General features: G+C 41.7%; 1 long non-coding RNA gene across 1 annotated transcript; it reads right to left on the bottom strand.

The window, feature by feature from the left end:
• LOC125746160 (uncharacterized) lies at positions 1–24,427 on the bottom strand. Its single transcript, XR_007398867.1, has 3 exons — positions 24,318–24,427; positions 15,043–15,109; positions 1–2,012 (listed from the first exon to the last, which is right to left on the bottom strand). It is a non-coding gene; the product is annotated as an uncharacterized LOC125746160 (long non-coding RNA).
• Between the last annotated feature and the right edge of the window lie 3,009 nt (positions 24,428–27,436).

Raw genomic sequence — 27,436 nt, 5'->3', positions numbered from 1 at the left:
ACACGTATTCCAATTTTGGTTCTTGCAACACATTTCAAAAAAAGTTGGGACAGTAAAGCATTCACCACTTTGTAATGTTGCCATTCCTTTTCACAACACTTAAAAGACTTTATTTTGTCCCATTCTTCCTGCAAACAAGACTTAAGGTGGGCAACAGTACAGGGTTTTCGTTGATGCATATTGTGCTTCAAAATACGCCACACATTCTGTATTGGAGACAGGTCGGGACTGCAGGCAAGCCAGTCAAGTACCCGTACCCTCTTCATCTGTAGCCAGGACTTTGTAATGTGTGCAGAATGTGGTTTTGCATTGTCTTGTTGAAATATGCATGGGCGTCCCAGGAAGATGTCTTCTTGAAGGCAGCATTTTGTGCTCCAAAATCTCTATGTACTTTTCAGCATTAATGGTGCCATCACAGAAGTACAAGTTACCTTTGCAAAGGGCACTGACACAACCCCATACCATGACAGACCCTGGCTTTTGGACTTATTGCTGGTAACAGTCTGGGTGATCCTTTTCTTCTTTGGTCCTTAACACATGGCATCCATTTCTCACAAAAAATACCTGAAATACTGATTCATCTGACCACAGTACACGTTTCCACTGTGTGATGGATCAACCCAGATGCCTCCGAGCCCAGAGAAGTCGACGGTGCTTCTGGACATTGTTAATATAGAGCTTCCTTTTGGCACAATAGAGTTTTAACTGGCATTTGTGGATGTAACTATGTATTGTGGTACTTGACAAAGGTTTGCCAAAGTAGTCCTGTGGTAATATCGCTTATAGACAAATGATGATTCTTGATGCAGTGCCGCCTGAGGGATCGGAGATCACGGTTGTTCAGCTTAGGCTTGCACCCTTTTCTTTTACGCACTGAAATTCCTCCAGATTCCTTGAATCTTTTAATTATGTTATGCACTGTTGAAGGTGAAATATCCAAATCTCTTCCCATCTTTCTTTGAGGAACTGTGATACCGGCTGAATGAAGGGAACAGGGATCCAGACGTGCATGCAACTGAAGCTTTTATTGGCAGCACGAGAGCAAAAGGACAAATGGGGCAAGTCAAGGAGAATGGTCGAGGTCCAAGAGCTGAGGTCCAAAGCCGAAAGGTCCGTCCGACGTAGAAACACAGGACACGAAAACACGGGGAGAGAGGAACAGGAGAAGCCGGTCTCAGCAGGAGAGGTAGGTTAGGTTCGGGAGCGAGTCTGGGGAGAGGAAGAGGAACAGGTAAGGTAAGTACACCAGGTAGACGGAACAGGTAGGAAGCAATAGGTAGACGTAAGACGAAAGAGTGCTCGGTAAGGCTCATTCGCATGGCTCAATACTTCGCACCGATCTGCTGGTGCTCAGTGCTTAAGACTGTTCCTCCTTCAAGCGTAATGCGGAACCCCCGGTGGATTCCGCCTGTATGGGCATGGCTGACGAGGAGCACTCAGCGGGCTCCGCCTGCATGGGCGTGACAGTAACATTGTTTTTAAACATTTCAAAAATTTTCTCAAGGATTTGTTGGCAAACTGGCAATCCTCGGCCCATCTTTGCTCCTAAAGGATAAAGACCTTTCGGGGATGCTGCTTTTGTACCAAATCATAATTACAATCACTTGTTGACATCACCTGCTTCAAATCCCATCATTAATTAACCAATTTATCTCATTACTAACCCCAAATTGCTCCTGTCCCAACTTTTTTTGAAATGTGTTGCAAGAACCAAAATTGGAATACGTGTTTATTTTGAGAAAAACAATAAAATTCACAAGGAACACATTAAATAATGTGCTGTTGTATTGTTTTCAATGTAACATAGGTAAAAGATAATTTAACAAAGTACTGTTTTCAGTTTGATTTTCATTTTAAATACCATCCCAACCTTTTCTGATTTGGGGTAGTTTGCAAACTACATTTGTACATTTACAAGGTAATAAAAGTGTTACATACATGTGAATGCGTGGGTAGACTTGCCTATATTGACAATCTCACTCCCGCCAGCTGTCCAAAGTTGGCAATCCTGCCTATAACACATACACACATGAATGTGTGTAATACAAACACATATGACTAAACAGCATGACTAAATTTATATGCTAATATACCATGACTAACTAACATTTAACACCCAGTGAAAATAACACTAATGATTTTGCTATTTAGTCATGCTATATTAGCATATGAACTGGTGATTTGCATATCATGGACTATTTTGTCACTGAACTATATGAAATATCTTGTGTCCCAAAGCCCTTTCGTTTACTGCTGCACAAAATCAATACCAAGATAAAATGGTGGCAAATCCTTAACTATTAGCATTGTTTTTGTAATGGTTCACATTTTGATACCCTTGATAGTCCCAGGGCTGGCTGCATGTGTCAGATCCAGTAGCAAATAACTATCCTTTCTGTGCCAAAATAGCTTTAAGCAGCCCTGTTACCTGAGCGAAAATGCACAAAGTACTGTATTTAAAAAGCCACTTTGCTAACATGCTCCTTTGTCCCTGATACAGCCACTGTAGCACCTGCCTGACTTTTCGGGCGGATGGGAGGTGTTTGGTGGTAAGGTGGGAGGGGTACTATATCATGGACCTTAGTTGACAAAATATTGTCCTAGCAATTATGCGCACATAACGTATTAATTATGTAATTTGGGCAATGAGCCCCTTCCGTGGTACAACAGCAAAATATCTGATCTGTTCAATGCCTTCCCCACACCCACTGCTTTGAGCGTGGGGGTTGATTACTCTAAAACTTCCTGTGCACACCAAAACAAATCGCTTTGGTTTCCTCCAGGACTGGAGACAGAGCCAGGCGATCACCTTCAGAGCAGTGTTTCAGGTTTGGCCAAGGGCAGGGCCGTAGCCAGTATTTGAAAAATAGTGAGGTCCGGGGGTGCGGGGGGGGGGATTGGGTATCGTCAATCACATCATTGGTACCTTCGCCTTCATAAGCTTTATTATTAATTATTTATTATTAATATGTTTTATTGTAAATTAAAACTTAACCAGGGAGGATTCTGGAGAAGGTGACTGCCTGGAAAAATCTGAAAAAAATCTGTTGTTGTAAGTGTGTATAAGAGAAGGAACGCCCCATTGGAGAAGCTTGATGACTTTGTCAGAAAGTGCTCCCAAATGACTGAAGCATTGATTAACAAAGAAGCAGAACCTTTCACCAGTTTAAGACTTCATGTCTTTAACTTCCACATCCATGACCTTCCTGCACAGCCAAGTATGGCATCATGAGGCCTATTGCCCAAGGTCATAACCACAGATGACCATCCTATGATATTTTACAAAAACCGACCACTCTACTGACCATTTCTGACTTCTGAACATTCACATTTTACAAATCCCTTTTGCAGTACTGCTGAGTAATATGGTGTTACTCTTAGGCTTGGATATGTTCCAAAACCTTTTAAAATGGCTGTTATTAGACCCGTCCTAAAGAAACCAAATCTTGAACCCAGCGTTTTAGGAAACTATAGACCTATCTCAAATCTTCCTTTCATTTCAAAGATCATGGAAAAGGTTGTAGTTCGTCAGTTGGCCTCTTTCCTACAAAAAAATAATACCAATGAATTATATCAGTCTGGCTTTAGACCAAACCATAGCACAGAAACTGCTCTAGTCAAGGTAATGAATGATTTACTTGTGGCTTCTGACCGTGGCTGTGTATCTCTGTTGGTATTGCTAGATTTAACTGCAGCGTTCGATACCGTGGACCATAATATCCTCTTGGACTGGTTAGAAGGTGTAGTTGGCATTACAGGGACAGCACTTTCTTGGTTCCGCTCATATTTAACTGATCGCTATCAGTATGCCCATGTGAACAATGAATCATCCAAGGCCACAAAAGTTGAATATGGTGTCCCACAGGGATCAGTCCTGGGCCCGCTACTGTTTACCCTATACATGCTACCTCTTGGTAACATTATTAGAAATCATGGTATTGGGTTTCATTGTTATGCAGATGATACACAGTTGTACATATCTGTTAACCTTGATGATACATCACTGCTATCTCAATTAAAAGACTGTCTATTAGATATTTTTGCTGGATGGCAAAAAAATTTCCTTATGTTAAACACAGAAAAAACAGAAGTTCTGGTAATTGGTCCCAAGGCTGCAAGAAATAAGTTTCACCACCTCAATGTTAGTAGCCTTCCTACACAACCTAACACGGTGGTTAGAAATCTTGGCGTTCTTGTTGATTCAGATCTATGTTTTGATGCTCACATAAGAAGTATTACTAGAACTGCGTTTTATCATCTATGGAACATAGCCAAGCTTCGTAAGATGCTCTCATTTAATGATGCAGAAAAACTAATACATGCCTTCGTAAGCTCCAGACTGGATTACTGTAATGCCCTCCTATCCTATGGTGTTACATATGAATATAATTTATTTGCTGCCATACTGAATTCTGCCTAACTCAGTTCCTATTGATGAATCGTTGTACATCATATCCCATAACAAAATAATTAAAAATGATGTAGATGTTGCAAAAGGCAAAGCTACATGTGCAGGGATGGACATAACTGATACGGAAGTACGCATTCACCTTTAAAAACGATACATGCGATAATCGATTGTTTGTAAAATCGCAAATGCATACGTATTTTATGTACATTTGCGCTGTTATGACAAGAAAATACCTTGCATTTTAACCTGTATACTGCAAATGAAGTAGAGTTGGCATATAAAGATTAAAATGCATTATATTTTGTTTTAATATCAGCGCAAATGCACATAAAATAAGCATGGCAGGGTAGACACTCCCAAAATAAAAGGAATGCTTTGTTACTCTCACAGGCCTCAGGACAGGAGCATATGGGGAGGCTGCTTGTAAACCCTGTGAGCTGTTCGCCTCCCGCTTCCTGGGTACAGGGGAATGCACACTCCTGTAAAACACAGACAGCAGACTTGCCAAGCTTCATATTACGTCACGTTTGCTAAGATCAAAATCAGATCCCTACAAATAAATATAGAAATATGTGCTACGCTTAGAATTACTCAGCAGTACTGCAAAGTGTGCATATTTCCTGACCATGTGTTGAATTTTTGATTCAGATATTTTCCCAGGTTTGTTGACATGCATCTCAGGAACAGCCCCGATAGCCACCGTGGCCAATCAGAGCTGAACCGAGCACCGTTTTATGAGGACTTTGAGATTAATTTGCTCTCAGCACTAACAAAGTGAAAGGTGCTATGAAAAAATACCTCTAGCTCTTCAGTTCATAAGGTTGAGGTTATACAAAAAGATCATTTTGATCCATTTCACAGGCCCATAGCTGCAAACGACAGCTGCAATTCCCAATGATGCATCAATGCAGTATGCACAACGTACTAAAATGCACATTGCATTTCGTCATGGCAAAGAGCCGCTCCCTAACCAGGGTAAGTGTTGTGGAGGCGTTACTGAGTCAGACAATATATCGTGAGTCCGTACGTAGACTCACAACAAGTAACAATGCCGTGACTGGAGAACCCAGGACAGACAGGAAAATAGAAACACTGTTAGCAAGGAGTACATGAGGGGCAGGTGTGGGCCATAACAATAAATTCATAACAATAGATGAGAAACAACTGGTACAGATGCTAACAAAAGGGCACAGGATCGCCAGCAGTGACATCTGCTGGCAAAACAGGAACAGGGCAGGGCTGACAGAGATGGATCATGACAGTACCCTGCATTTGGTACAGCCCACCAATGGTTGTTCTGCACATGATTAACATGACTCAGGCAATGGGTGTTCATCAAAATGCATACTTAACCATTCTTGTGTTACCCATTTAACATCATCCATTACCGAAGTACAGTTTCAATACTCAAGGACAAAACTATGAAGGATGGTCAAAATACCTATAGATCTTTCTTACCCAGCCCCAGATATCAAGGATGCATTGACTGCATCCTCACCAACAAGAACAAACCCATGATTCATTGCATCCCAAGTTTGTTCTGGGGAGGCAAGTTAGCAAGACTGCTCTTGCTAAGAACACAAGTATGATCCTTGTGTTCTTGATATTGATGAACACCCAATTTAAAAAGGCAGCTTCTCTTAGCACTCTTAGACCCCCAGCACAGAAGCACTGTCAGAAGACACCTGGCAATAAAAGATTAACCTGGCAAGAGAAGATTAATTATTGGAAAACTACACATTCAAGAAATGCAACAGATAAGTACAATACCTTGAAATAAACAAAACAAATTAACTGTACTGTATGTATGTGTGTTATAGAGGTATATCATAGAAATGTTTTATGGATATTAAAGAAGTGACCATCTGAGTAATTCCTGCCTTGGGATAAGCTCTGGACCCCAGCAAAGGCCAACTGCGTTCCCTATGTGTATCCAGGTGCCCAAATTATCGCACAGAAGTAGTGGCTAGATGAATGGTAATGATTATCACCAGTGCGTTAAACTGGGACAGCATCCATCTACTGATACAGTAAGTAAACATCCCATTGAATGAAATCTTGATGAAAATTAAGCATCTATTAACATTTAAGATGTACTAATTTTGTGAATTAGTAAATAAGTACTAAATTAGTTCTGCTCTTAGTATATGACTGTATAAGACTGAACCTGTTCATACCTGAATAGTTATACTGTTTCATACTAAATTATGATCATTCCCACTCCTCAGGACTGTGTACAAAACAGTTCTGGTCAGAAATAGCGGCCCACAGACTTTGGCACCGAAACACTATATCTCATGTAAAGGCTCATTCTAACAGCCAAATGTGTACGTTTTTCTCAGCAGCCAAACCAAGACATACTTAATGTGAAAACTTTATTCCCAGGATCATTTACTTGGAATGAACAGTTTTAACCCTCAGAAAAATATTTTTACACTTTCAAAATGGAGTTTGCATGCATCCCCTTGAATTCGTGAAGCCGTTTGATGATTTAGATCATATTGCACAGCAACACATTCAGCCTGAAGGTTTTTTTTTTATCTTGACTAACATCTACTCAAAATAAGAACAGAAACCATGGCACTAAATATCAGCCTATCAGCAATTTCAGACAGTACACCATTGGAAGGTTTATCTGAAAACATGTTTAACATAAGATTGACAGAAGCCTAAATGTGTACAAATAGTGTTTAAACTGCATTCATAGGTAGGGTTTGAAGGGAAGTTCACCGCACTGAACACCACACTGTACTCCATACTAAACAAGATTCAAGATTTTGTCACATGTACAGTTATACACGTACAACATGCAGTGAAATGTAGCTCTGAATCACTCCTGAGACTCCATAGATTTAAATAAAATAGATAAAACCAGATTTGAGAGACTAAACTAAAACTAAAAATGAAGTCTAACAACTAAATAGCAAATAAGTTATATGAACACTCAAGTAATTAGGATTTAAAGTGGCATTGTGCTTGTCCAGTGCGGGTACTAGTGAAAGTGAGGCATGTCTTGGTTGAGGAGCCAGATGACCTGAGGGTAAAAGCTCCTTCTGAGTCTCTCCATTCTTGTCATGAAGCTGCAGAACCATTTGCCTAAGTTCAGCAGACGGAACAGACCATTGCAGGGGTGGGAGGGGTCTTTAATGATTTTGATCATGCAGTGCCTGGTGTAGATGTCCTACAGATCAGACCTACAACAGTGCTCTGCTGCTTTGATCACTCTCTGCAGGGCCTTTGCGGTCGTGGATGGAGCAGTTACCAAACCACGCTATGATGCGCATGATCAGGATGCTCTCAACAGCACCTGTGCAGAAGGTCCTGAGGATCGTAGAAGAAACCTTAATTTGCTAATAATGAAGTCAACCATATAATGTGAGATAATCTGGGTATACGGCATCAAAGCACTGGCTGTACGTGGGTTCCAGAGGACCGGCGATCTTCACCATGCAACAGGTTCTCATTATTTTCCCTCCTCTGATGAAAAAAGAAGATCCAGTAATTAAAAGTGAAATTCAGCAGCTACAAATTTAATGTGGCTTTCGGCATGGACTCAACTAAAGTATGAAGTGTATAACTCATTCTGGTTACAGTGGGTTAAGGTGCCATGACTATGGTCAGAAGGTGGTTCATTCAAATCCAAGGGTCACCAGAATTAATGCCCGTAACTCCCAATTGCTCCAGAGCAGAGGTCACCAACCTTTTTGAAACTGAGAGCTACTTCACGGGTACTGAGCCATATGAAAGGCTACCAGTTTGAAACTTATCTAAACTTCCATCCATCCATCCATTTTCCAAACCGCTTATCCTACTGGGTCGCGGGGGGTCCGGAGCCTATCCCGGAAGCAATGGGCATGAGGCAGGGAACAACCCAGGATGGGTGGCCAGCCCATCGCAGGGCACACTCACACACCATTCACTCACACACGCATACCTACGGACAATTTAGCAACTCCAATTAGCTTCAGCATGTTTTTGGACTGTGGGAGGAAACCGGAGTACCCGGAGGAAACCCCACGATGACATGGGGAGAACATGCAAACTCCACACAGATGTGACCCAGGCGGAGACTCGAACCCGGGTCCCAGAGGTGTGAGGCAACAGTGCTTATCTAAACTTCATGCTTTAAATGCTTTTTTTTAGATATTGTCATTTTCAAGTCTATATAAATGCAAATGTGATTAAAGAAGAATAGTGTCACGCCCAGCTCGTACGATCCTCGTGTGTGCCATGCCCCCCTGATTATCCACGTGTGCTTCCCTGATCGTACCCAGCTGTGTCTAGTTATTTTGATATGTCCTGTCTATTTAAGTCCAAGTCTTGCCTGTGTCCCTTGTCCGTCATTGATGTTTGTCAATGCCCGTGTTCCGTTTTGCCCTACCTGTTCCGGTTCCTTTAATAAATCCCCGTTTTCCCCGACTATCGGCTGTGTGCCTGCTTCCTGCCCGCTCGCTTTCCACGGCGATCATGACAAATAGCAACAGGATAAAATAAAATTTTAGATGCTGCTCACTGGTGAATTGTGCTATTTTTAGAACAGGTCCGCGGGCGACTCATGTGGTCCTTGGGGGCATCATGTTGGTGACCCCTGTTCCAGAGCCTGTCTGACCTGTATATTACTTTAAATAAAAGCATCTGGTAAATAAATGCACATGTATCAGCCATTAAAAGTGAACGCACATACAAAGCAGCATTCACCAAGAAATCGAGATTTTCATGTTCTCAAGGAAAAGCCAGATTTTGCTTTTAAAAAGTGGGAGAATAGCAGGAAGCCATGTAAACTGTGTCTCAAAATAAACCCAGCTGGTTTTAGGCCCTGCAGCTGGGCGGGGGGGGGGGGGGGGGGTTGTGGAGTTGCTGGCACACTGCTGGTATTTTCTTGGCGTGACGACCAAAGATCATATGTTGATTTTCCATGGCGTGTCCGGTGTGTACACCTTCCCTGGTCCTTCCCAGAAACGGACGAAATACCAGCCAGCAAAAAGTCCTGAATACACAGTGATCATCCCTCTTATACATAAATCATCTTCATATTCCCTCTGTTTGGGGATATGTAGGGGATTTTATAAATTCATGAAAACATAAAACAGAAACAAAAATCCCTGGGTCAGTGTTTCCCATATGTGAGCACATGAGCACCGGTCTTCGAAGATTTTAAAGGAATGCAGCCTTACTCTTCTGTTAGTTTTGGGGCATCAACATGAAGCACATTTTGCCTCCCCCGTCCATTATTTCCATTGAGGAACAAAGAAAACTGCAACATTACGATGCCTATTACCGTTTATGGATGATGTAAGTATTTTAAAAAAACGCATATTAAGTACGTGAATTCACATCCATTCAAAGCTATATACTTCTTGATATGTACTTGAATGCTTGCTTTTTATTAGAGCTTTGTGTAAAAATAAGCACTTACAGTTAATATGTGTGGTGGGATATTGCTGAGTGAAAAAGACGGTGAGGGTCATGCTGCTGTTAGAAAGATCCCTGGAAGCAAAGGCAGTATGGGCAACTGGATCAACGTTTGGGCCAGGAGATGGGCTTCCATCGATAGCTTGGGGTTTTCAGGGAGCCTGAGCCAGCTGTGAGTTCATGTAGGCCAAATAAGAGAGTAGGATCCCCAGCTAGTACTTAACTGATGGTCCAATTTGATTGGTTTTCATTTCAAAGGCAGGGCTTAAGATTTGGAAATGTCTGCCTTGTGGGTCTCCAGTGTCACACCTTACCAATGCCCCCTCAAAAAACCTCAGTGCTCGTGGTACCACCTAGTGGACTGCCGGCAACACCGTAAGCCTGAAGCCGATCACATTGCTGTCGCACGCTCGCCGCTGGTTCAATCAGAAGGTCCCAGGGGACAGAACCCTGGCTCCACAAGGTTGTGTGACATCATTATTGCACTCCCCTAATGGAGGGCTCGCCTGTCAAGGGACTTGTGAATTATTGAAGAGAGCCTGGGCACCTTATTACCCAGCGTGCGGTACGGAAATGCCCCCAGTGCATTAGTATAATATCAGTGGAAACAAGCTGTTATTGACAAGATAGATCGATATGGCCGTTTCAGGCTGGCAAGAAGTGCAGGAGACAGCGGCTGGCTTTAAGACATGGAGAATGGCGGCCACCACTGAATGCTGCCTCTAAAGCCGCTCTCAATTCCCATTGCGAGCACGTTGGTCATTAATGTCGTTAGTAATTTCTTCCTCAAATGATCTGGCATGTCATGGTAAAGATATGATCCATACATTCGTTTGCTGTTAATACATTTCACTCGTTTGCATATTAATATTCTCGATGGATGTCCCGGGTAAATAAAGGCCCTCATTAGCTGAGGGGCCAGAACCTGACAAATGGCCCCATCTGTAGCACTGATACGCAGAGAGATGCGAGACCCCGGGCAATGATTTGACCTCCACACGACCCCATCTGCAGCACGGACATGCAGAAAGATGTGGGACCCCCGATAATACGTGGGGCGTCTACGTTACGTAAGTGTGAAAAAACGGAATTACGAATAGTGGTGGAGGAAGGTGCTTTAAATGCTTGCACAGGTGCTATGAGCCAGAACAGAAAGAGCAGTCCATCGAAGAAGGAAATCCTAAAGGTGAGAATGTTCTGGTATATTCAGGCTGACCTGAAAGCACATTAATATTAAATAATTTGAATTCAAAATTATGTTACTCCATTGAATGACTAAATGGCGACTAAATGGACTGTTAATAAGTAACAGCTGCTGGAATCTAATATCTGAATGACACACAGGTATGAAATATCACTGCCATTAGCACTATGACTACTAAAAATATTCACAGCACCAGTACTCTGACTGGAATAAATATAGTTAGCTTATGAGGTAGTTAACCTCATAAACAACAACACTACAATTCTGCAATATAACTACTTAAGAGCTTTACCAAAATGTACAATTATCTTACAATAAGCAACATGTATTTTTAATGGTAATATCTATTTTGTGTCTATAAAGGAAACTGTAATAAGTATGTCAAATGGAAAGTCATAGCTTGTTTTTTTAGACATATCCTGATGCCTGTCCCTGTAATTTTACTGCAGCAGTTGCAGTAAACCAGTTGGGTTCAAATGCATCACCACATTATCCATCCATTTTCCAAACCGCTTATCCTACTGGGTCGTGGGGGGTCCGGAGCCTATCCCAGAAGCAATGGGCATGAGGCAGGAAACAACCCAGGATGGGGGGCCAGCCCATCACAGGGCACACTCACACACCATGCACTCACACATGCACACCTACGGACAATTTAGCAACTCCAATTAGCCTCAGCATGTTTTTGGACTGTGGGGGGAAACCGGAGTACCCGGAGGAAACCCCACAACGACATGGGGAGAATATGCAAACTCCACAACCTCGAACCCGGGTCCCAGAGGTGTGAGGCAACAGTGCTAACCGCTGCACCACCATGCCGCGTGTCACATTATAACAGCTGTAATTATAATGGATGGCATTCTCCCATAGCAGATGCACCTATGGACACACTTCACAGAGACCTCCACTCAGTCCCATTAGTTACAGCCTTTAATGGCTTCCTGGCTCTGGGGCCGCCAGTCGTTTTTGCATGCGACCCATTAATCACGGTTTAACTGACGATGTTCAAGGCAGGGATGTGGGGGGGCTTAAGTGTCTCACAGCCTGAATGGATACTGAGGGCTACCTCTGAGAGGCCCTCCAACCATGTATCCATGGCTGTTCATTGATCATGTTGGATCCATTTCACTCTTCCCTTTTTCAACACAGTACAAGAAAGGAAACCCATAATCATTCATATCTAATGTTTAAATGAACACATGCTCATCTTCACATGGGTGAAATTGCTTGCTACATTTGTATAGTTATTTAACAGATACTTTTATCTAAAGGCATACACCTTGTTCTAGAAGTCCAACAGTGAAATCACTCTGTTGACCCTGGGATTTGGACCGGCAACCTTCTGATCACAGAGTCCCAATCAACTGAGCCTCATACTGCCTCCTATATTCATGCAGAATGGTTGGAAATGGTCCAGTAATGTCTTTATATCATTTACTGCATGGCCGTCTCAGTCACTGAATATCTGGCCTGCAAAGCGGTTATGGACCTTTCTGGAGTGCAGCCTAGCATCACACTAAAAGGAAAGGCAACTGGAGCGAGCAGACTCTGCAACACTGCGAAAAGTTTGCCTCTCTATATCAAAGTATTTTCACAAAACAAGCCTCGCAAAACATCAAAGCGGTAATACTCTCCAATCCCTTGGGGAGAGCTAAGCATATAAAGCAACTCCCTGATGATAGCTGAAGACTATCACTGTCAGTGCAAGAGGGCAGCGTGTCCTGCCCCGAATCCCGAAATTAACTACAACCTAAACAAATGACATCATCCACATAGGCCTACAAATTTCTCCAATAAATCTTCAACAGTATTTGTTTAGAAAACAGCGATGGATCTTTAGTGCAGGCCAAAGTAACAACAATGTTCATAAATAAAAGTTCAGAATATCAAAACACTAAGGAGACTGAGTCATTTCCACCCATAGTTGGGCTCTTAGAGGGATCTGGACTTCCAGGAACTGAGATCAACACCACCACCACCCCAAAGCGGACATAAAACTATTGTTTATATAGCAGTGACATTTTCCATGAAACACATACACTCTAATTCAGCACCCGCGTCCGGATTCAAAAGATATGAGAAGATGCTTTGTCATCCACATACTGTAAGCACATTGGGAATTCTTTAGTTTTGATGTATATACACAGGTGAGAGTGAAGTTTGGGGTCCAATTGCAAGGTCACCCGGCATCCCTGGAGCCAAGGGCATCATCGTGTTTTCACTATTATGGGGGCAGGGACAGATCCATTAAATCAAATCTGTGCTCTGACATAATCCTGTATGACCTTGCATGCATACCCATGTATAGGCTGCCTGTCCATTTCAACACTGACTGTATGTATGTATGTTTATGCATATGCAACTGAAATCGTCACTACATGTTTATCTCCCTTGGTCAATGGGTTAGATGGGACCCGAATTCTCCTGACACGTTTCTTCATATTTTTAAAAAGAAAATATTAGGTGGGACAATATTTGTTGGGATTTGACCCACCCATCCCCCCATGCATAACGCCTACGATTATATAATTTCACGGGATTAAAGGCTTTGCTGAAAGGCCCAAAAGTCATGTGGCTTTTCCAGTAAGCATGGGATTTAAACCAGTGAACTTCCAATCACAGTGCACAGGTCTAACCCATGGATACATACACCGCCTATGAAGGATGGATGGATGGATAGATGGATAGATAATGCATCTGTAATAGGAGACTAATGTGCTTGTACAATGGCAAAAAAGTATTATTGCTGGATAAAAATTATTTTAAACTAAGTACATAAGAATCCAAGATTACACCAATATTTAGAACACATCACAGGCAAAACCAGCTCATAAAAAAATCATTTTCTGACCCCAAAATCCCCTGCAAGCATTAAAATGCTTGTTCGGAGGTCTACCACAGGGCAGCGAGCAGACAAAAGCACAAAAAAAAAGAAAATGGGAATTAGGCATTTAAAACAATGCTGACAAACAAAACAGCTGAAAGAATCAACTTTAAAGCCATCAAACTACAATATAGCTCCAGAGAAGCATATTGCAGACTCCGCCCCCAAACAGAATCCTGTACCACCCCGCCCCTGAGACTCTACCCAATCATCTTAACAGAAGGTTAATTACTTGAGTTGTTAACAGTCAATGAGCAATTGATCAATTGTAATAACAACACAAGAGGTTGTCTAATCCCAGGCTTTGCCATCTACAATCATCCTCTGAACTCAAAACTAGTGCTGTAGTTCTTAAGACCAATCTTGGTCTCGAGAACTACTTGAGACCAGTTTTTTTGTTGTTTTGGTCTTGTCTTGGTCTCGGACATAGCGGACTCGATGGGATGGGGAAAAAAAGAGAAAACAGCGCATCCTCACAGAACAGTATCATTATTTATTACGCGCCTCAATTCAAATGCAATCAGTCAGATGCATCCATTTTAAAAATGTTACATTGTATACGTTTTCTCAACGGACACTGCCAGCGCTTCATAGTCCACACACATCATACATATCGCATCATAGCGAAGTCGGCAAAGAAATGTCCAAAAATGTCCACGAAGTCGGCACTAATTAACTTTGGCTTTACAGAGCACAATGAGTATATTTGCAAAATGTCCCAGAAAAAGAAACATTCTGCTGTATGCCAATTTTGTCTAACCACCTTGACAGAAACTGCTGTGGAGGTATATTGTTTAACTATTACAGTGGTGTCATTTGGCATAATAAATCACCATTGATTTTATATAGCATTTGTCTATGGGCATTGTGTTGAGCAAGCATTCGTTCTATGTTATATGGTAAGTAATTTTAGTGATGTTGATATCGAAGTGTAAAGATTACAGTGGGACAATTCCAGTTTATTTATTAATGGATACAACATAGTCTACAGTACAGTTATAATTCAAATAAATTAGGTATTTTACATTCATTAGAAAGAACGGTTTTGGAGGTGCGAATCAATCTGGAGGCTAATTCTCTTCAATTCAAATCAAGGGATCATTACATACTGTAGCCATATTCATAGCTTACCTGAGGCCTCTGTCCCTGGTATAAGAGACTTAATATGGTACATCCCATCTCTTTCCCTTGATGAGGTCTGAAAAAAAGAGTTATAGAAGAGGATTGATAAGAATACTATTTTCCATCAGGCCTCGTAACTATGACAAATGAGGGAGATTTTAAATGAGAGACATATGGACAATATAATTGATAACAAGATAAATGAAATTCATGTTATCTTGTTAACAAGTAAAGACACTTTACAGCAATGTCTTTTTTCTCTACGTCTATTCTAGCCCTAGTCTGTTTTCGGTCTTGGTCTCGACCAGCTTTGGTCTTGATCTCGCCTTAGTGTGTCTTGGTCTTGATCTTGGTCTTCGTACCCTCAAGTCTTGGCAGTGTCTTGGTCTTATTACCCTCTGGTCTCAGCAATGTCCTGGTCTCCGTTTAGGCAGTCTTGACTACTCAAAACATCCATCGAGTAGCATTTTGGCAGTTTAACAATATTTTCATTGTTAAACTCAGTGTGGTGAAGAGCAGTGCAATTAAAGTGAAACATCATATATCCTGTTCCTGTATCTCTTTAGATAATTTATACTTATTTGTATATGTGAAAATCCATCCATCCATCCATCATCTTCCACTTATCCGAGGTGGGGTCGCGGGGGCAGCAGTCTCAGCAGGGAAACCCAGACTTCCCTCTCCCTCTTTTGTTCACTACCCATAGCTCATGACTATAGGTGAGGGTAGGAATGTAGATCAACTTGTAAATTGAGAGCTTTGCCTTTTGGCTCAGCTCTTTCTTCACCACAACAGACTGATGTAGCGCCTGCAGCACAGTTGACGCCGCACCGATCCGCTTGTCGATCTCCCGTTCCAACGTCCCTCACTAGTGAACAAAACCCCGAGATACTTAAACTCCTCCATTTTGGGAAGGACCCCCTCCCCGACCTGGAGAGAGCATTCCACCCTTTTTCGGCTGAGGACCAAGGTCTCGGAATTGGAGGTGCTGGTTCTCATCCTAGCCGCTTCACACTCGGCTGCGAACTGCTCCAGTGAGAGCCGAAGGTCACGGTCCGATGAGGCCAGCAGAACCACATCATCTGCAAAAAGCCGAGACCTAATCCAGAGGTCACCAAACTGGACACCCTAGAAATTCTGTCCATAAAAGCTATGAACAGAATCGGTGACAAAGGGAAGCCCTAGCGGAGTCCAACCCTCACCGAGAACGAGTCCGGCTTACTGCCAACAATGCAGACCAAGCTCTGGCACCGGCCGTACAGGGACCAAACAGCCCTTATAAGGAAGCCCGGCACCCCATACTCCCGGAGCACTCCCCACAGGACTCCCCAAGGGACACGGTCAAATGCCTTCTCTAAGTCCACAAAACACATGCAGACTGGTTGGGCAGACTCCCATCAACCCTCCAAGACCCTGCTGAGAGTATACAGCTGGTTCACTATTCCACGGCCAGGGCGAAAACCACACTGCTCCTCCTGAATCCGAGGATCGACTATCCAACGGACCCTCCTCTCCAGCACCCCCGAATAGACCTTATCAGGGAGGCTGAGTAGTGTGATCCCTCTATAGTTGGAACACACCCTCTGGTCTCCCTTCTTGAAGAGGAGGACCACCACCCCGGTCTGCATATCCCAATGTTCATGTAATGCCGCAGATGCGTGTCAACCAAGACAGCCCCGCAACCTCCAGAGCCTTGAGGAACTCCGGGCGGATCTCATCCACCCCCGGGGCCGGGCCACCAAGGAGCTTTTTAACCACCTCAGTGACCTCTGCCCCAGAGATAGGAGAGTCCACCCCCAAGTCCCCAGACTTTGCTTCCTCATTGGAAGGCGTGTCGGTGGGATTGAGGTCTTCGAATTATTCCTTCCACCACAACATCCTGAGCTGAGGTCGGCAGCGCACCATCCCCACTATAAACAGTGTTGAGGCTACACCGCTTTCCCGCCCTAAGACGCCGGATGGTGGACCAGAATCTCCTCGAAGCCGTCCAGAAGTCGTTCTCCATGGCCTCGCCAAACTCCTCCCATATCCTCTCCTCACCCAAGTGTCCAAGCATGCGGCTGCAAGTCCGATGACATGACTACAATGTCGATCATCGAACTGCGGCCTAGAGTGTCCTGGTGCCAAGTGCACATATGGACACCCTTATGCTTGAACATAAGTTCATTATGGACAATCTGTGACAACACAGAAGTCCAATAACAAAACACCGCTTGGGTTCAAATCGGGGGGGCCATTCGTCCCAATCACACCACTCCAGGTTTCACTGTCATTGCCCACGTGAGCATTGAAGTCCCCCAGCAGAACAAGAGAGTCCCCAGGAAATAACATACACTAAAACGATAAGCTTTTCCTAGACATTCTAATATTTATATAAAAAGCAGGATTTGAAGGAAAGAGGCATATCTGGATGGGGTGCTGTGAAGGTGGGGGATTGTGACATCTGCAGGATGTACCACTTACTCTGTGACGTTTAGCCACTATAAATGAACCAGCGGCAGTGGGAAGAAGTCCAGCCTCAGAATGACTGCTTAAGCAGCTTCCTCGAACCCCAAACCAGGGCGCACGGCCTCATAGTCATATTGGGCTCTTTAACTAACCTCCTCTTCTGCTCAAAATGTCAGAAGGAAATTTGACACTGCATGTCTAATAGTGGGGGGTAGCCTATCATAGGCAGCACAGGGGTTAAGGTAGGAGGGCATCCTGGAAGCAGTGCCAGTCCATCACAAGACACGCCCACACACACACAGACGCCAGTTCTCCTAACTGTAATCTTGCAGGAATCCTGGACTGCATGCTGGAGAGCATGCACACTCTGCAGAAAATGCGCATTCCAATAATTGTCAGTGTTGTTTATGTGCCACTTTATTTCGATTGAACCTCCTGAGCAGGTGCTTTTGATCCCAGCAACTCAATAATGAGGGTATCTGGTTACTGATGCACCTCTCACAGAGCACAACTTATTACCAGTGCAGTAATGGTGCAGGAAAGTGGGGATCGACGCAACTTTGGTAACTCATTGGATATACGTATATATGAATATATATGGGGCGGCATGGTGATGCAGTGTTTAGCACTGTTGCCTCACACCTCTGCGTCCAGGTTCGAGTCTCCGCCTGGGTCACATGTGTGTGGAGTTTGCATGTTCTCCCCATGTCGTCGTGGGGTTTCCTCCGGGTACTCCGGTTTCCCCCCACAGTCCAAAAGCATGCTGAGGCTAATTGGAGTTGCTAAATTGCCCGTAGGTGTGCATGTGTGAGTGAATGGTGTGTGAGTGTGCCCTGCGATGGGTTTGCCCCCCATCCTGGGTTGTTCCCTGCCTCGTGCCCATTGCTTTCAGGATAGGCTGGACCCCCCGCAACCGGTTTTGATAAGTGCTTTGGAAAATGGATGGATATATATATATATATATATATATATATATATATATATATATATATATATATGGTTATAATTTATGGAATACATATATATGTGTGTGTGTGGGTGACCATGACTACTGAGCTCAGAAATGCTAAATTTCAGTTAATGTGTCACAGCAAAGGTCTCTCTGGTTTACAGATCCTGAAAGATGAAATGCCTGTACTTGTTTATTGCCTGGCTGATTGTCTGATTGATTGATTGATTGACTGAACCATTTGGTTGATTAACTGCTTGATCAATTCTCCTAGTAGCTTACTTTATTGAAAATTGATTGAAAGACTCAATGGCCATTTACTGATAATATATCACAAAATAACACAGATGCTGTACTGATATTTCTTCGGATTTAATTACATGGTATACGTATTCTTAAAAGTCATTACGACTCATCTTTGACCTGTCGCAATCTGATCTGGCGGATGGTGGTTGACTTAGTTACAGTAATTGTATTAATGTGAACTGGAAGGATACAACAGTTATCAGGAGCTGTGTATGACTCAGCAGCTTAGGATGCAATTGGATAGTCACTGGTTCAAATTCTAGGGTCAGCAGAGTGATGTCACCACTGGGCTTGTGAGCAAGATCCTCACTCCCAACTACTCCAGGGACTGGCTGACCCTGCACAAGAAATATGTTTCTTTGGATTAAAGCATCTGTTAAATAAAAAGGAATCGAGTAATGGTGAATATGAGGACATTTACTGCAATATACTGACACAAACTGAGCAGACTTTGGTCATGATCCCAGGTGGATTCTTGGAACAGAATACCCTAAATTCTGGAATATCTGAAGATGACTGCAAAGATAATAAGACTGCATCATGGACTGTATTAGAAGAACTGTAAAAGTGATAAGCCAGGGCATAAATGTTGAGTCCAGCACGCACACTATGCAGAGGGAGCATTCTAGGTTCCGATGGCTGCTATGAGAACTTGGAGAGGTTTTCATAAGGAAAAAGGTTGTCTGACCAGAAAAGTGAGTTAAAAAGGGAATGAGAACCAGAGTAGGTGCAAAATACTGATATGTGCTGTTGTGGGCCTCTTCCTCTTTGACCCTCAAATATCCTTGCCCTCCTCCCTAACTTCTTGCTTTCACTTCTTCATTGTGGGTAAAAGACTATAGCACCTATGTAATTTCATTAATACTACAGTTTTCTTTAGTAATATGCAAAAATGGCATTGTTTGTTCCTTTTACCATTTGTGAGAGTGAGATTTTTTGTCTGCATTCCGATGGGGTACAATGAGTGCCCAGTTGTTTGTATTATAAAAGTCCGATCACTGGCCCTGCATAGAATCATGGAGTTCTTCAAGGAAAAGCTGTTCCCACTGGGATTATCACAGAGTAAATGAACCTTACCATTGCATTCAATAAGACCCCGCAATACAGGAAAAGGACTGTGAGCGTCGGGGCGGGCTACTCTATATGGTGCACCGTTTCAAAAATAGTGCGATCAGTTCCAAGGGTGTTTACCAAGTGTGACATTACTGACTTCACAGAATATTAATTTGATAGAATTGTCTCTTTGGGTAATTTCACTATGCAAACGATATATATACAGACGCATGACTCAAACGTGCACTACTGGTTATCCTTTTTTACAGAAAGGGTGAAAAAATGGAGCTTACACAGAAACAGAACAGGCTTGCATTTTAGAAATAGCACAGATGATAGAACTCCTATTTGTAGCAATATACATGACGCAGTTTAGTCATTTATTCTAACAACATTCATAAACAAGACTTTTAAACAGTGGCACAATAATAAGATAACATATTTTTGAGATATTTGTGGGTATTTTTAATGGTTTAGGGGGAGCCTATTAGAGTGAGTACCAAACGAGACTACTCTGTCATAAGTGCTGAAAATCAGGAAGGGAGGTACAGATGGAGCATTAAAAAAAAAAGACCTTCAGCTCAATTGTATGTTTCCAGCTGTATGAAGCTACGGTTTGGAAAGTGAAGTACGCAAGAAATAAAATATTAAGAACCTTGCAAACAAAAGAGGTTACCCTGCACTGCAGTCCCCCTGCCTTTCACCTGGCCACTGAGGTGTCCCATCATCGCAGATTGGCAAGAAACAGAAGTTAAGAACAATATATTCCATATTACTGGATGATTACTGTCTCATGTCTATTGTGTAGTGATTAATGTCCTTAGCTTTCTTTGCTATTAAATGTAAATAAACTAAATTGGAGTTTTATTCCTAAAAGAAACAATCATGGAAATGTAAAATAGCATGTTGAGTTGATTAAATCAGATTGCCCTACTTTTATACTCATGCAAGTACCTGATTCCTCTTACACCCCACCATGCCATTAGGCCAAATTATGACTTCCAAGGTATCTGATATAATTCAACATGAATTTCCTATTTCATGAATTGAGATGTCACACAGAATGATTTCAGCTAAAGAAACGAAAATGAGTAATATTCACTCACATCTTATCTGCAGCTGCACTGTCGTTAGTCATTCAGTCATTTCCTTCCCTTGCGAGCCCAGATGGGTCGCTGATTTCATGTTTGCCAGAAACTGGACAGTGGCTCTTGGAGAATTTTGTTTGACAGGCTGGCTATGACGTAACATTATGTATCATGAGAGAAGATGATACAGGGGGTGGCAGATTTGGGGTCATGTAAAGAAATGTATTATGAGTGGTGCTACCCCACCCTCCAGACACCGGAACTCACCCAACATGAACTTTGACCTTTAATCATCTTTTATCCAGGTTTCTTTTAAGCAGGACATTAGCTCACTTCATTATAACAGTATACCTCTGACATACCCCTTTTGTACACCCACTGTTACAGATTATCACAAGATCTTTCTGTTCCTATGAGTGCATACCAGCCGCTAAAGTTCTATACATAGTGTCACGCCCAGCTCGTACGATCCTCGTGTGTGTCACGCCCTCCTGATTATCCACGTGTGCTTCCCTGATCGTACCCAGCTGTGTCTAGTTATTTTGATCAGTCCTGTCTATTTCAGTCCATGTCTTACCTCAGTTCCTCATCTGTCATTGATGTTCGTCGATGTCAGTGCTTGCCCGTTACTTCCGTTTGTCTTGTCCCTCAATAAATCCCCAGTTTACCCCGTATTCCGCTGCTCGCTTATTTCCTGCCCGCTTGCCTACCAGAGCGATCACCCGGTCACCGCTGATCGTCACACATAGCTTGCGCCAAATTTTTATTTATTTATTTTAATCTCAGTATCTTTAATGGTTAAAATACTTTGGTTAGCAATCAAAATCTACCTTTAATTTCTTATGATCTCAAGTAGGACTTCTGGTAATGGTCAGTAAATTGTTTGAAATAACGTGACACTGAGTCCTAATAACAGTCTAATGCCATTTCACAAATGCCGCCACACTTATTCAACCTGTGTGCCGCTGAGGTGCCTGAAATCCATGTACATATAAACTATAGTTCTATTCATTACTGTCACGAACGGTGGGGAACAGGTAAGGCGAACGGGCAGGCAGGACCAGGCAGGAAGGCGGAATACGGGGCAAACTAGGGGTTTATTCGGGGTAAGGGCAGGACGTAACACGGGCATCGACAAACATCAATGACGGACAAGGGACACAGGCAAGACTTGGACTTAAATAGACAGGACTGATCAAAATAACTAGACACAGCTGGGTACGATCAGGGAAGCACACGTGGATAATCAGGGGGGTGTGGCACACAAGAGGATCGTACGAGCCGGGTATGACAATTACTGTAAGAGGCACTGAGCTCTTCATTACTAAATTCACTGCTGTGAAACATGCTACCGCATCTTCATCACTTTGATAAGTATACAGATAACATGGGCAGCAAATGGCAGCTCATTAAAACAAACTGTGAGATGTACCTCCTGACTTTGAGGTTTCTATAGCTTCCATTTCCATTTATCATTACGGTTATGTTGTCCTGGAAATAAAGGAAACCTTTTAGAAGGGATTAAATGACCGGAAAAAGTCCAACATTCAAAATAGGTCTCGATATTGGGAAGATCATCTCATCTTACACCTTAATGAAATATCAATATTAACTGCATAGTCTTGTCTTTGGCTCTGCTTTTGATAACCATAATCATCGAATCAATTCTTCCCAAAACAATATTTGAGCACACCATCTAACTTGCAAAGGACACATTCTGTTTTACTGAGAGTACTTTCAGTACTGATATTTAGCAAAATAACACAAAGTAATGATACTACAATGACATGCAGGTCTCATTAGTGGCACTAAATAGTAATCCCCAGTTACAGAGTTCATGTTTTATTAACCTGTGCCTTAAACTAATATGTCAAATGAAATTAGACAATGAATTGCATGACCCCTACTGAATACATGCATGCTAATACAAACACTGAAAAAGAAACTAACTAAATGAAGCTCTCAGTCATTCATATATTTTTTTTACAGCAACATAATAAAAACACAGGACAGTGTCCTGGATCAGCTCTATGCCAAGTGCACCATCAGAAGCTGGCAGTGAGGGCCAGGCTCTCCAAACTGCTACAGACTACAAAAAAACAACTTTAAACTATTTGCTGACCGATCGCCTGCTGAATACTTAAAATGCTTAAAATGATCTTTTCTAACAGAATTTAATTGCTAATCATAGTGGTTGGTGTGTCTCAAGTAATACAAAATACAATACAAAAACAATACAAAAAACCAAAAAATAAATAATAATATAATAGTCGCACTGCTGTGAAGTTCTGAAAAATCAGGCTTAGCAAATTTAATAGCTGCAAACTTTAAACAGGAATAAGTATCTAAGATGAAAAATACAGGTTTCCAGGTATTTCCACTAAGGGCTGAAAAGCAGTGTAACCTGTGACCTTCAAGGAGCATGGCTACACAGCAGTTATTTATCATATTTTTGACTTTAAGAGGATTTCCACACATAATGTATAAGCATTACACCAAATTCAGCCCCACAATTTTGGCTTTTCTGATCCAGGCAAGTAAGCTGGTTTCACCTAAGTTGATTGGTTCTGGCCAGTTTCAATATGTTTCATAGCGCTTAGACCAGTCAAATTTGGTTTTAAGCAATTAATATATTTTGATCCAGTTCAATATGGCTGAAACTTTTGAAACCAATTTAAAACACCAATTAAAGGTACAAAAGTTCTAATTATATTTACTACTGTCAAGCCCTGCTCATCTGCTCCTCTTGTGTGCCATGCCCCCTCGTTAACCTCGTGTGGAATCCCGCTTATCAGCTGTTTCCTGTTTTTTCAGAGTCCTGTGTATTTTAGTCCGCGGTCGAATCTGTTTCCCTAGGTTTGTCATTCAAGTGTCATGATGTTGTGCTGCCTGTTTGTGCCTGCTTCATGTCCCTGTCTCCATTAATTCCCGTATTCCCCAATAAGATATAATATGACCCTTGGGTAACATTATTTTGTATAATCGCAATGTTCTAGAAAAGCTGCGATTAGCAGAGTTAGCATGAATGGACAGCAGAAATAGCGCTTTTTCACACCTGGGGCAAACACAGAGCTTTTGTTTTCCCTTGCGCCACTGAGCTGTTAGACCCGTCAACTCCATAAATTGCGAAAGCGAATGCGGTCGTGTTTATTTATGCTGTAGTCCAGAGCCAGAAAAGCTCCGCATCGCGGACAGCTGTACACCTCTGCGCCCCAACCCCCCCCCCAGACAGCGGAACACTGGCATTTGTCCGGATTCTCCTCAGCAAATTTGGCAACTCTTTACCGAGCGATAATTACTCCAACCTCATACAGCGTACTTTCCTGGATAAATCGACGTGCATATAAATTTATATAATATATAATTTTCATATTTTAATACTTATCGAATGTTTCCTGTTTCTGCCAGTCTTATTTCATATTCATCGTATAAATACATACCTGTGAAGCACACTGATATATCTACTTTTATGTTTCGTTTGTTCTTCTGTTTTGTGCTATCTAATTCCCTTTTATGTTAAGCTGTCTTTTGGGGCGTGGGTAAAACTTCTTATGCATGCAAATACAGAAAACAGGATCGGTTGTGATCGGGCTCAGGCGCAGGGAGGGTGTGGCCACGATCGGGGATTTTCGCCGGGACACGCCCACTGCGTTCCTCCCCTAAAAAGGCCATATTGTTTGCATGAATGGGAAATTGACTAGAGTGTTTTCGGCTGATGAATGGATACTCTAGAAAATGAGATTGGGGTACTATGTGTTACAGTATACCGCTGTCCTTGGAAAAAGGCCATTGTATTGTACTACCGGATATTATTTTATAATAATCAACCTATATTCCTCTACTAGAGGAATTTCTTTTTCTCATATTTGTATTTTATTGATATATTTTGTGTATTTATTTACTGCACTATATGTTTATTTTGTGTTTGATCTGTTTTAACTGTGCCACATAGGACACGCAAAGTAATTTTTTTATTGTATGGTGTACCTGACTGTTTTACTGTGCTTATGACAAACTTCTTAACTCTCTCTTAACTTACACTGCCTTTTGAAAAAGATTTAAATTATCCAGTATCACCAATGCACATTATAATAAGCCTGATTTCAGATATGCAACACTGAGTATGATTAATATTGTACCAGAACACAGAGCTGTAAGTGAGAGCAAATTAAAATAATACTCTCCTCTCAACTCGAATTAATGTTTAGCGAATAAAAGCTTGTCATTTAAATAATGGCATTTATCTTAACTCTTATGCTGAATTAAAAGTTTAAACGGACAAATTAAGTTTCTTTTTTTTAAGGAAAAAAAAAGTTCCCTCCTTCAACAGGTTTTTATCTCCGGTTGGTATTTAGTTGTTTTTAACAAGATTTCAAAGAATAAAGGGCTCGTTTTTAAATAATTTGCAATCGTCATAATTTGCATGGTATTTTCATTACCCAAGTCCTGTCAGTGTAACTTTACTATAATTGTGAGTTTCAGCTAAGCTTCAGGTCGCATTGGGAACTTGAGGTTCTTCCGTTTTTTTCTTTTTCATAAGAAGAATCTGTCCTGTAAACTGATATCCCTGCCGAGTCATGACCTCACCCATCAAGCATGTGTTTTCAGCCAGGGCCTAGTTTTAAACGAGGCCCAGCTCTCCGAAGTAACCGAGCCTAATTATGATAGGCCCCTGAGGACGGCAGCCAAGGGAGGAGTTGAGTAGATAAGCCACCTTCTAAGAGCAAAGTCCTGCTGCACACAGAGTCAATATTTATACACGTATATCCTATGGTACCGTCCAGGATTTTTCGCTTATCCGTTTCTACGTGGTTTTTGTTTTTTGGACCACGTTCCTTTCTCAGTTTCTGCACCATCCCTCTGTGCATGTTTAGGTCTGTTTCCCATTTAAATACTATCCCAAAAGATTTGTGATGGGGTATTTTTCCCAAAGCACCTTAATTCAGAACAAATTTGTCACTCAGCTGAAGTAATGTTTTATTTTATTTACAGTAAGACGTAGCATCTGATATATGCACTGACAGGCCTGTTTGCTTAAGATTCTGGCAAAATCTAGGTCAACACTATTGCGATAGCTAAATAATTTGTTTTTAACATTCCCCTGCAGACATCTCTTCACATTTTATCATCACAGATCATTTTCTAACATTTTATCGTCATAAATACTGTTGTCCAACTGCCCTTTGTGTTTCTGAATAAACACTTAAAATCCTGTAGTTTATATATCATGATACAAAGTTTTAAGAATTAATGCTAATTAATTAACGATTAACACGTTTATATTATGTGAACACCTGGGTAAAAGTTAATGAGACCATATCCCCAGGTAGATATTTTGCCATTTAATCTTTGTAATTTCCTGGACAGTTAATTATGTGAATTCTCATCAACTCCCCGGCGGGCTTGGTTATAGACTTAGCGTTACTATATGCAGTCAGCCGCACGATTTTCGCAATTTGATCGAGATGAACACATTCTGGCTGTTACTGCTCACCGTCATCACAGACATGCTGTGAGAGAAGCTGGTAAGAAGGGTCGAACAGCTTGAAGAGCATGTGTTCCAACGACTCCCACAGGAATGAGGTGCCCGAGCTCCCCTGAAGGCTACCCAGCTCCAGGATATGAAAGGCTGCAGACAGACGGTGTGATCACTCCCCCACCCTCTGTTCCTTCCATTGCTGCGTCCATTAGCCTGCGATACTTATGGCTTGTTGTAAATATTGATTTATATACTGCGAGTACCACTGAGTGGGGTGGGGGTATAGCTTTAGCGGCTTTTCTCATCTGCTGCATCCTTTTTCAATTAGATTAGCTAAACTGCACAGTTTTTTCAAGGCTATAGTGTTGTGGGTTTAAGAAATGTTATAGGAACACAGCACAAATGAACTTGCCTACTTCATAAATTAAAGGCCCATCCCCATAATGAGATTGTAGCCAGCCAATGCAGGCAATAGCAGGAGAAAAACTAACCCTTACAAAAAAGAAGTACATAACTAAAAATTAGTAAGTATACTCTCAATAAACGTCTTATGCACTTAGCAGAGATATACCAAAGTCTGACTTATGTATACCTGGCTTAAACTGACATGTATTGAGAAAAGTCTAGCTTATATGTAAAATGTATTTTATCTTTAATTTTGGCATTGTAAACAATATTTGTTCATTCTGAAGTTTTGCAAATTTTTATTAGTGTAATTAACATGTAGCCATATCACTACTGTGCTGTTTGTTGCAGTTTCAGGTATAAAATTACAAATAACTATTACTAAATAAATACATTTAAAATACATACTTTAATAAACTAAAAGTGGGCCAATTTAGTCCCATAAAGTATACTTAATAAAATTTACTTTAATTATACTTTGTTTTAGTAAGGGAATAATCAATTGCTGACCCCTATAGGTACCACCTGAAATGTCATCCAATGAGTGAAGTTATATTTAATTTTGTTCTGATTTTTAAATATATTTAATAGATTTACCTAAAATGATAAAACACGAACGTTAATTTAGAAGTAGCACGTATTTTGACACCAAGCTAGTACCAAAGGGTTTGTGTA

This window comes from Brienomyrus brachyistius, chromosome 7, assembly GCF_023856365.1.
Source record: "Brienomyrus brachyistius isolate T26 chromosome 7, BBRACH_0.4, whole genome shotgun sequence".
Classification (NCBI taxonomy): Eukaryota; Metazoa; Chordata; class Actinopteri; order Osteoglossiformes; family Mormyridae; genus Brienomyrus; species Brienomyrus brachyistius.
This window is presented reverse-complemented; position numbering and strand designations above follow the sequence as displayed.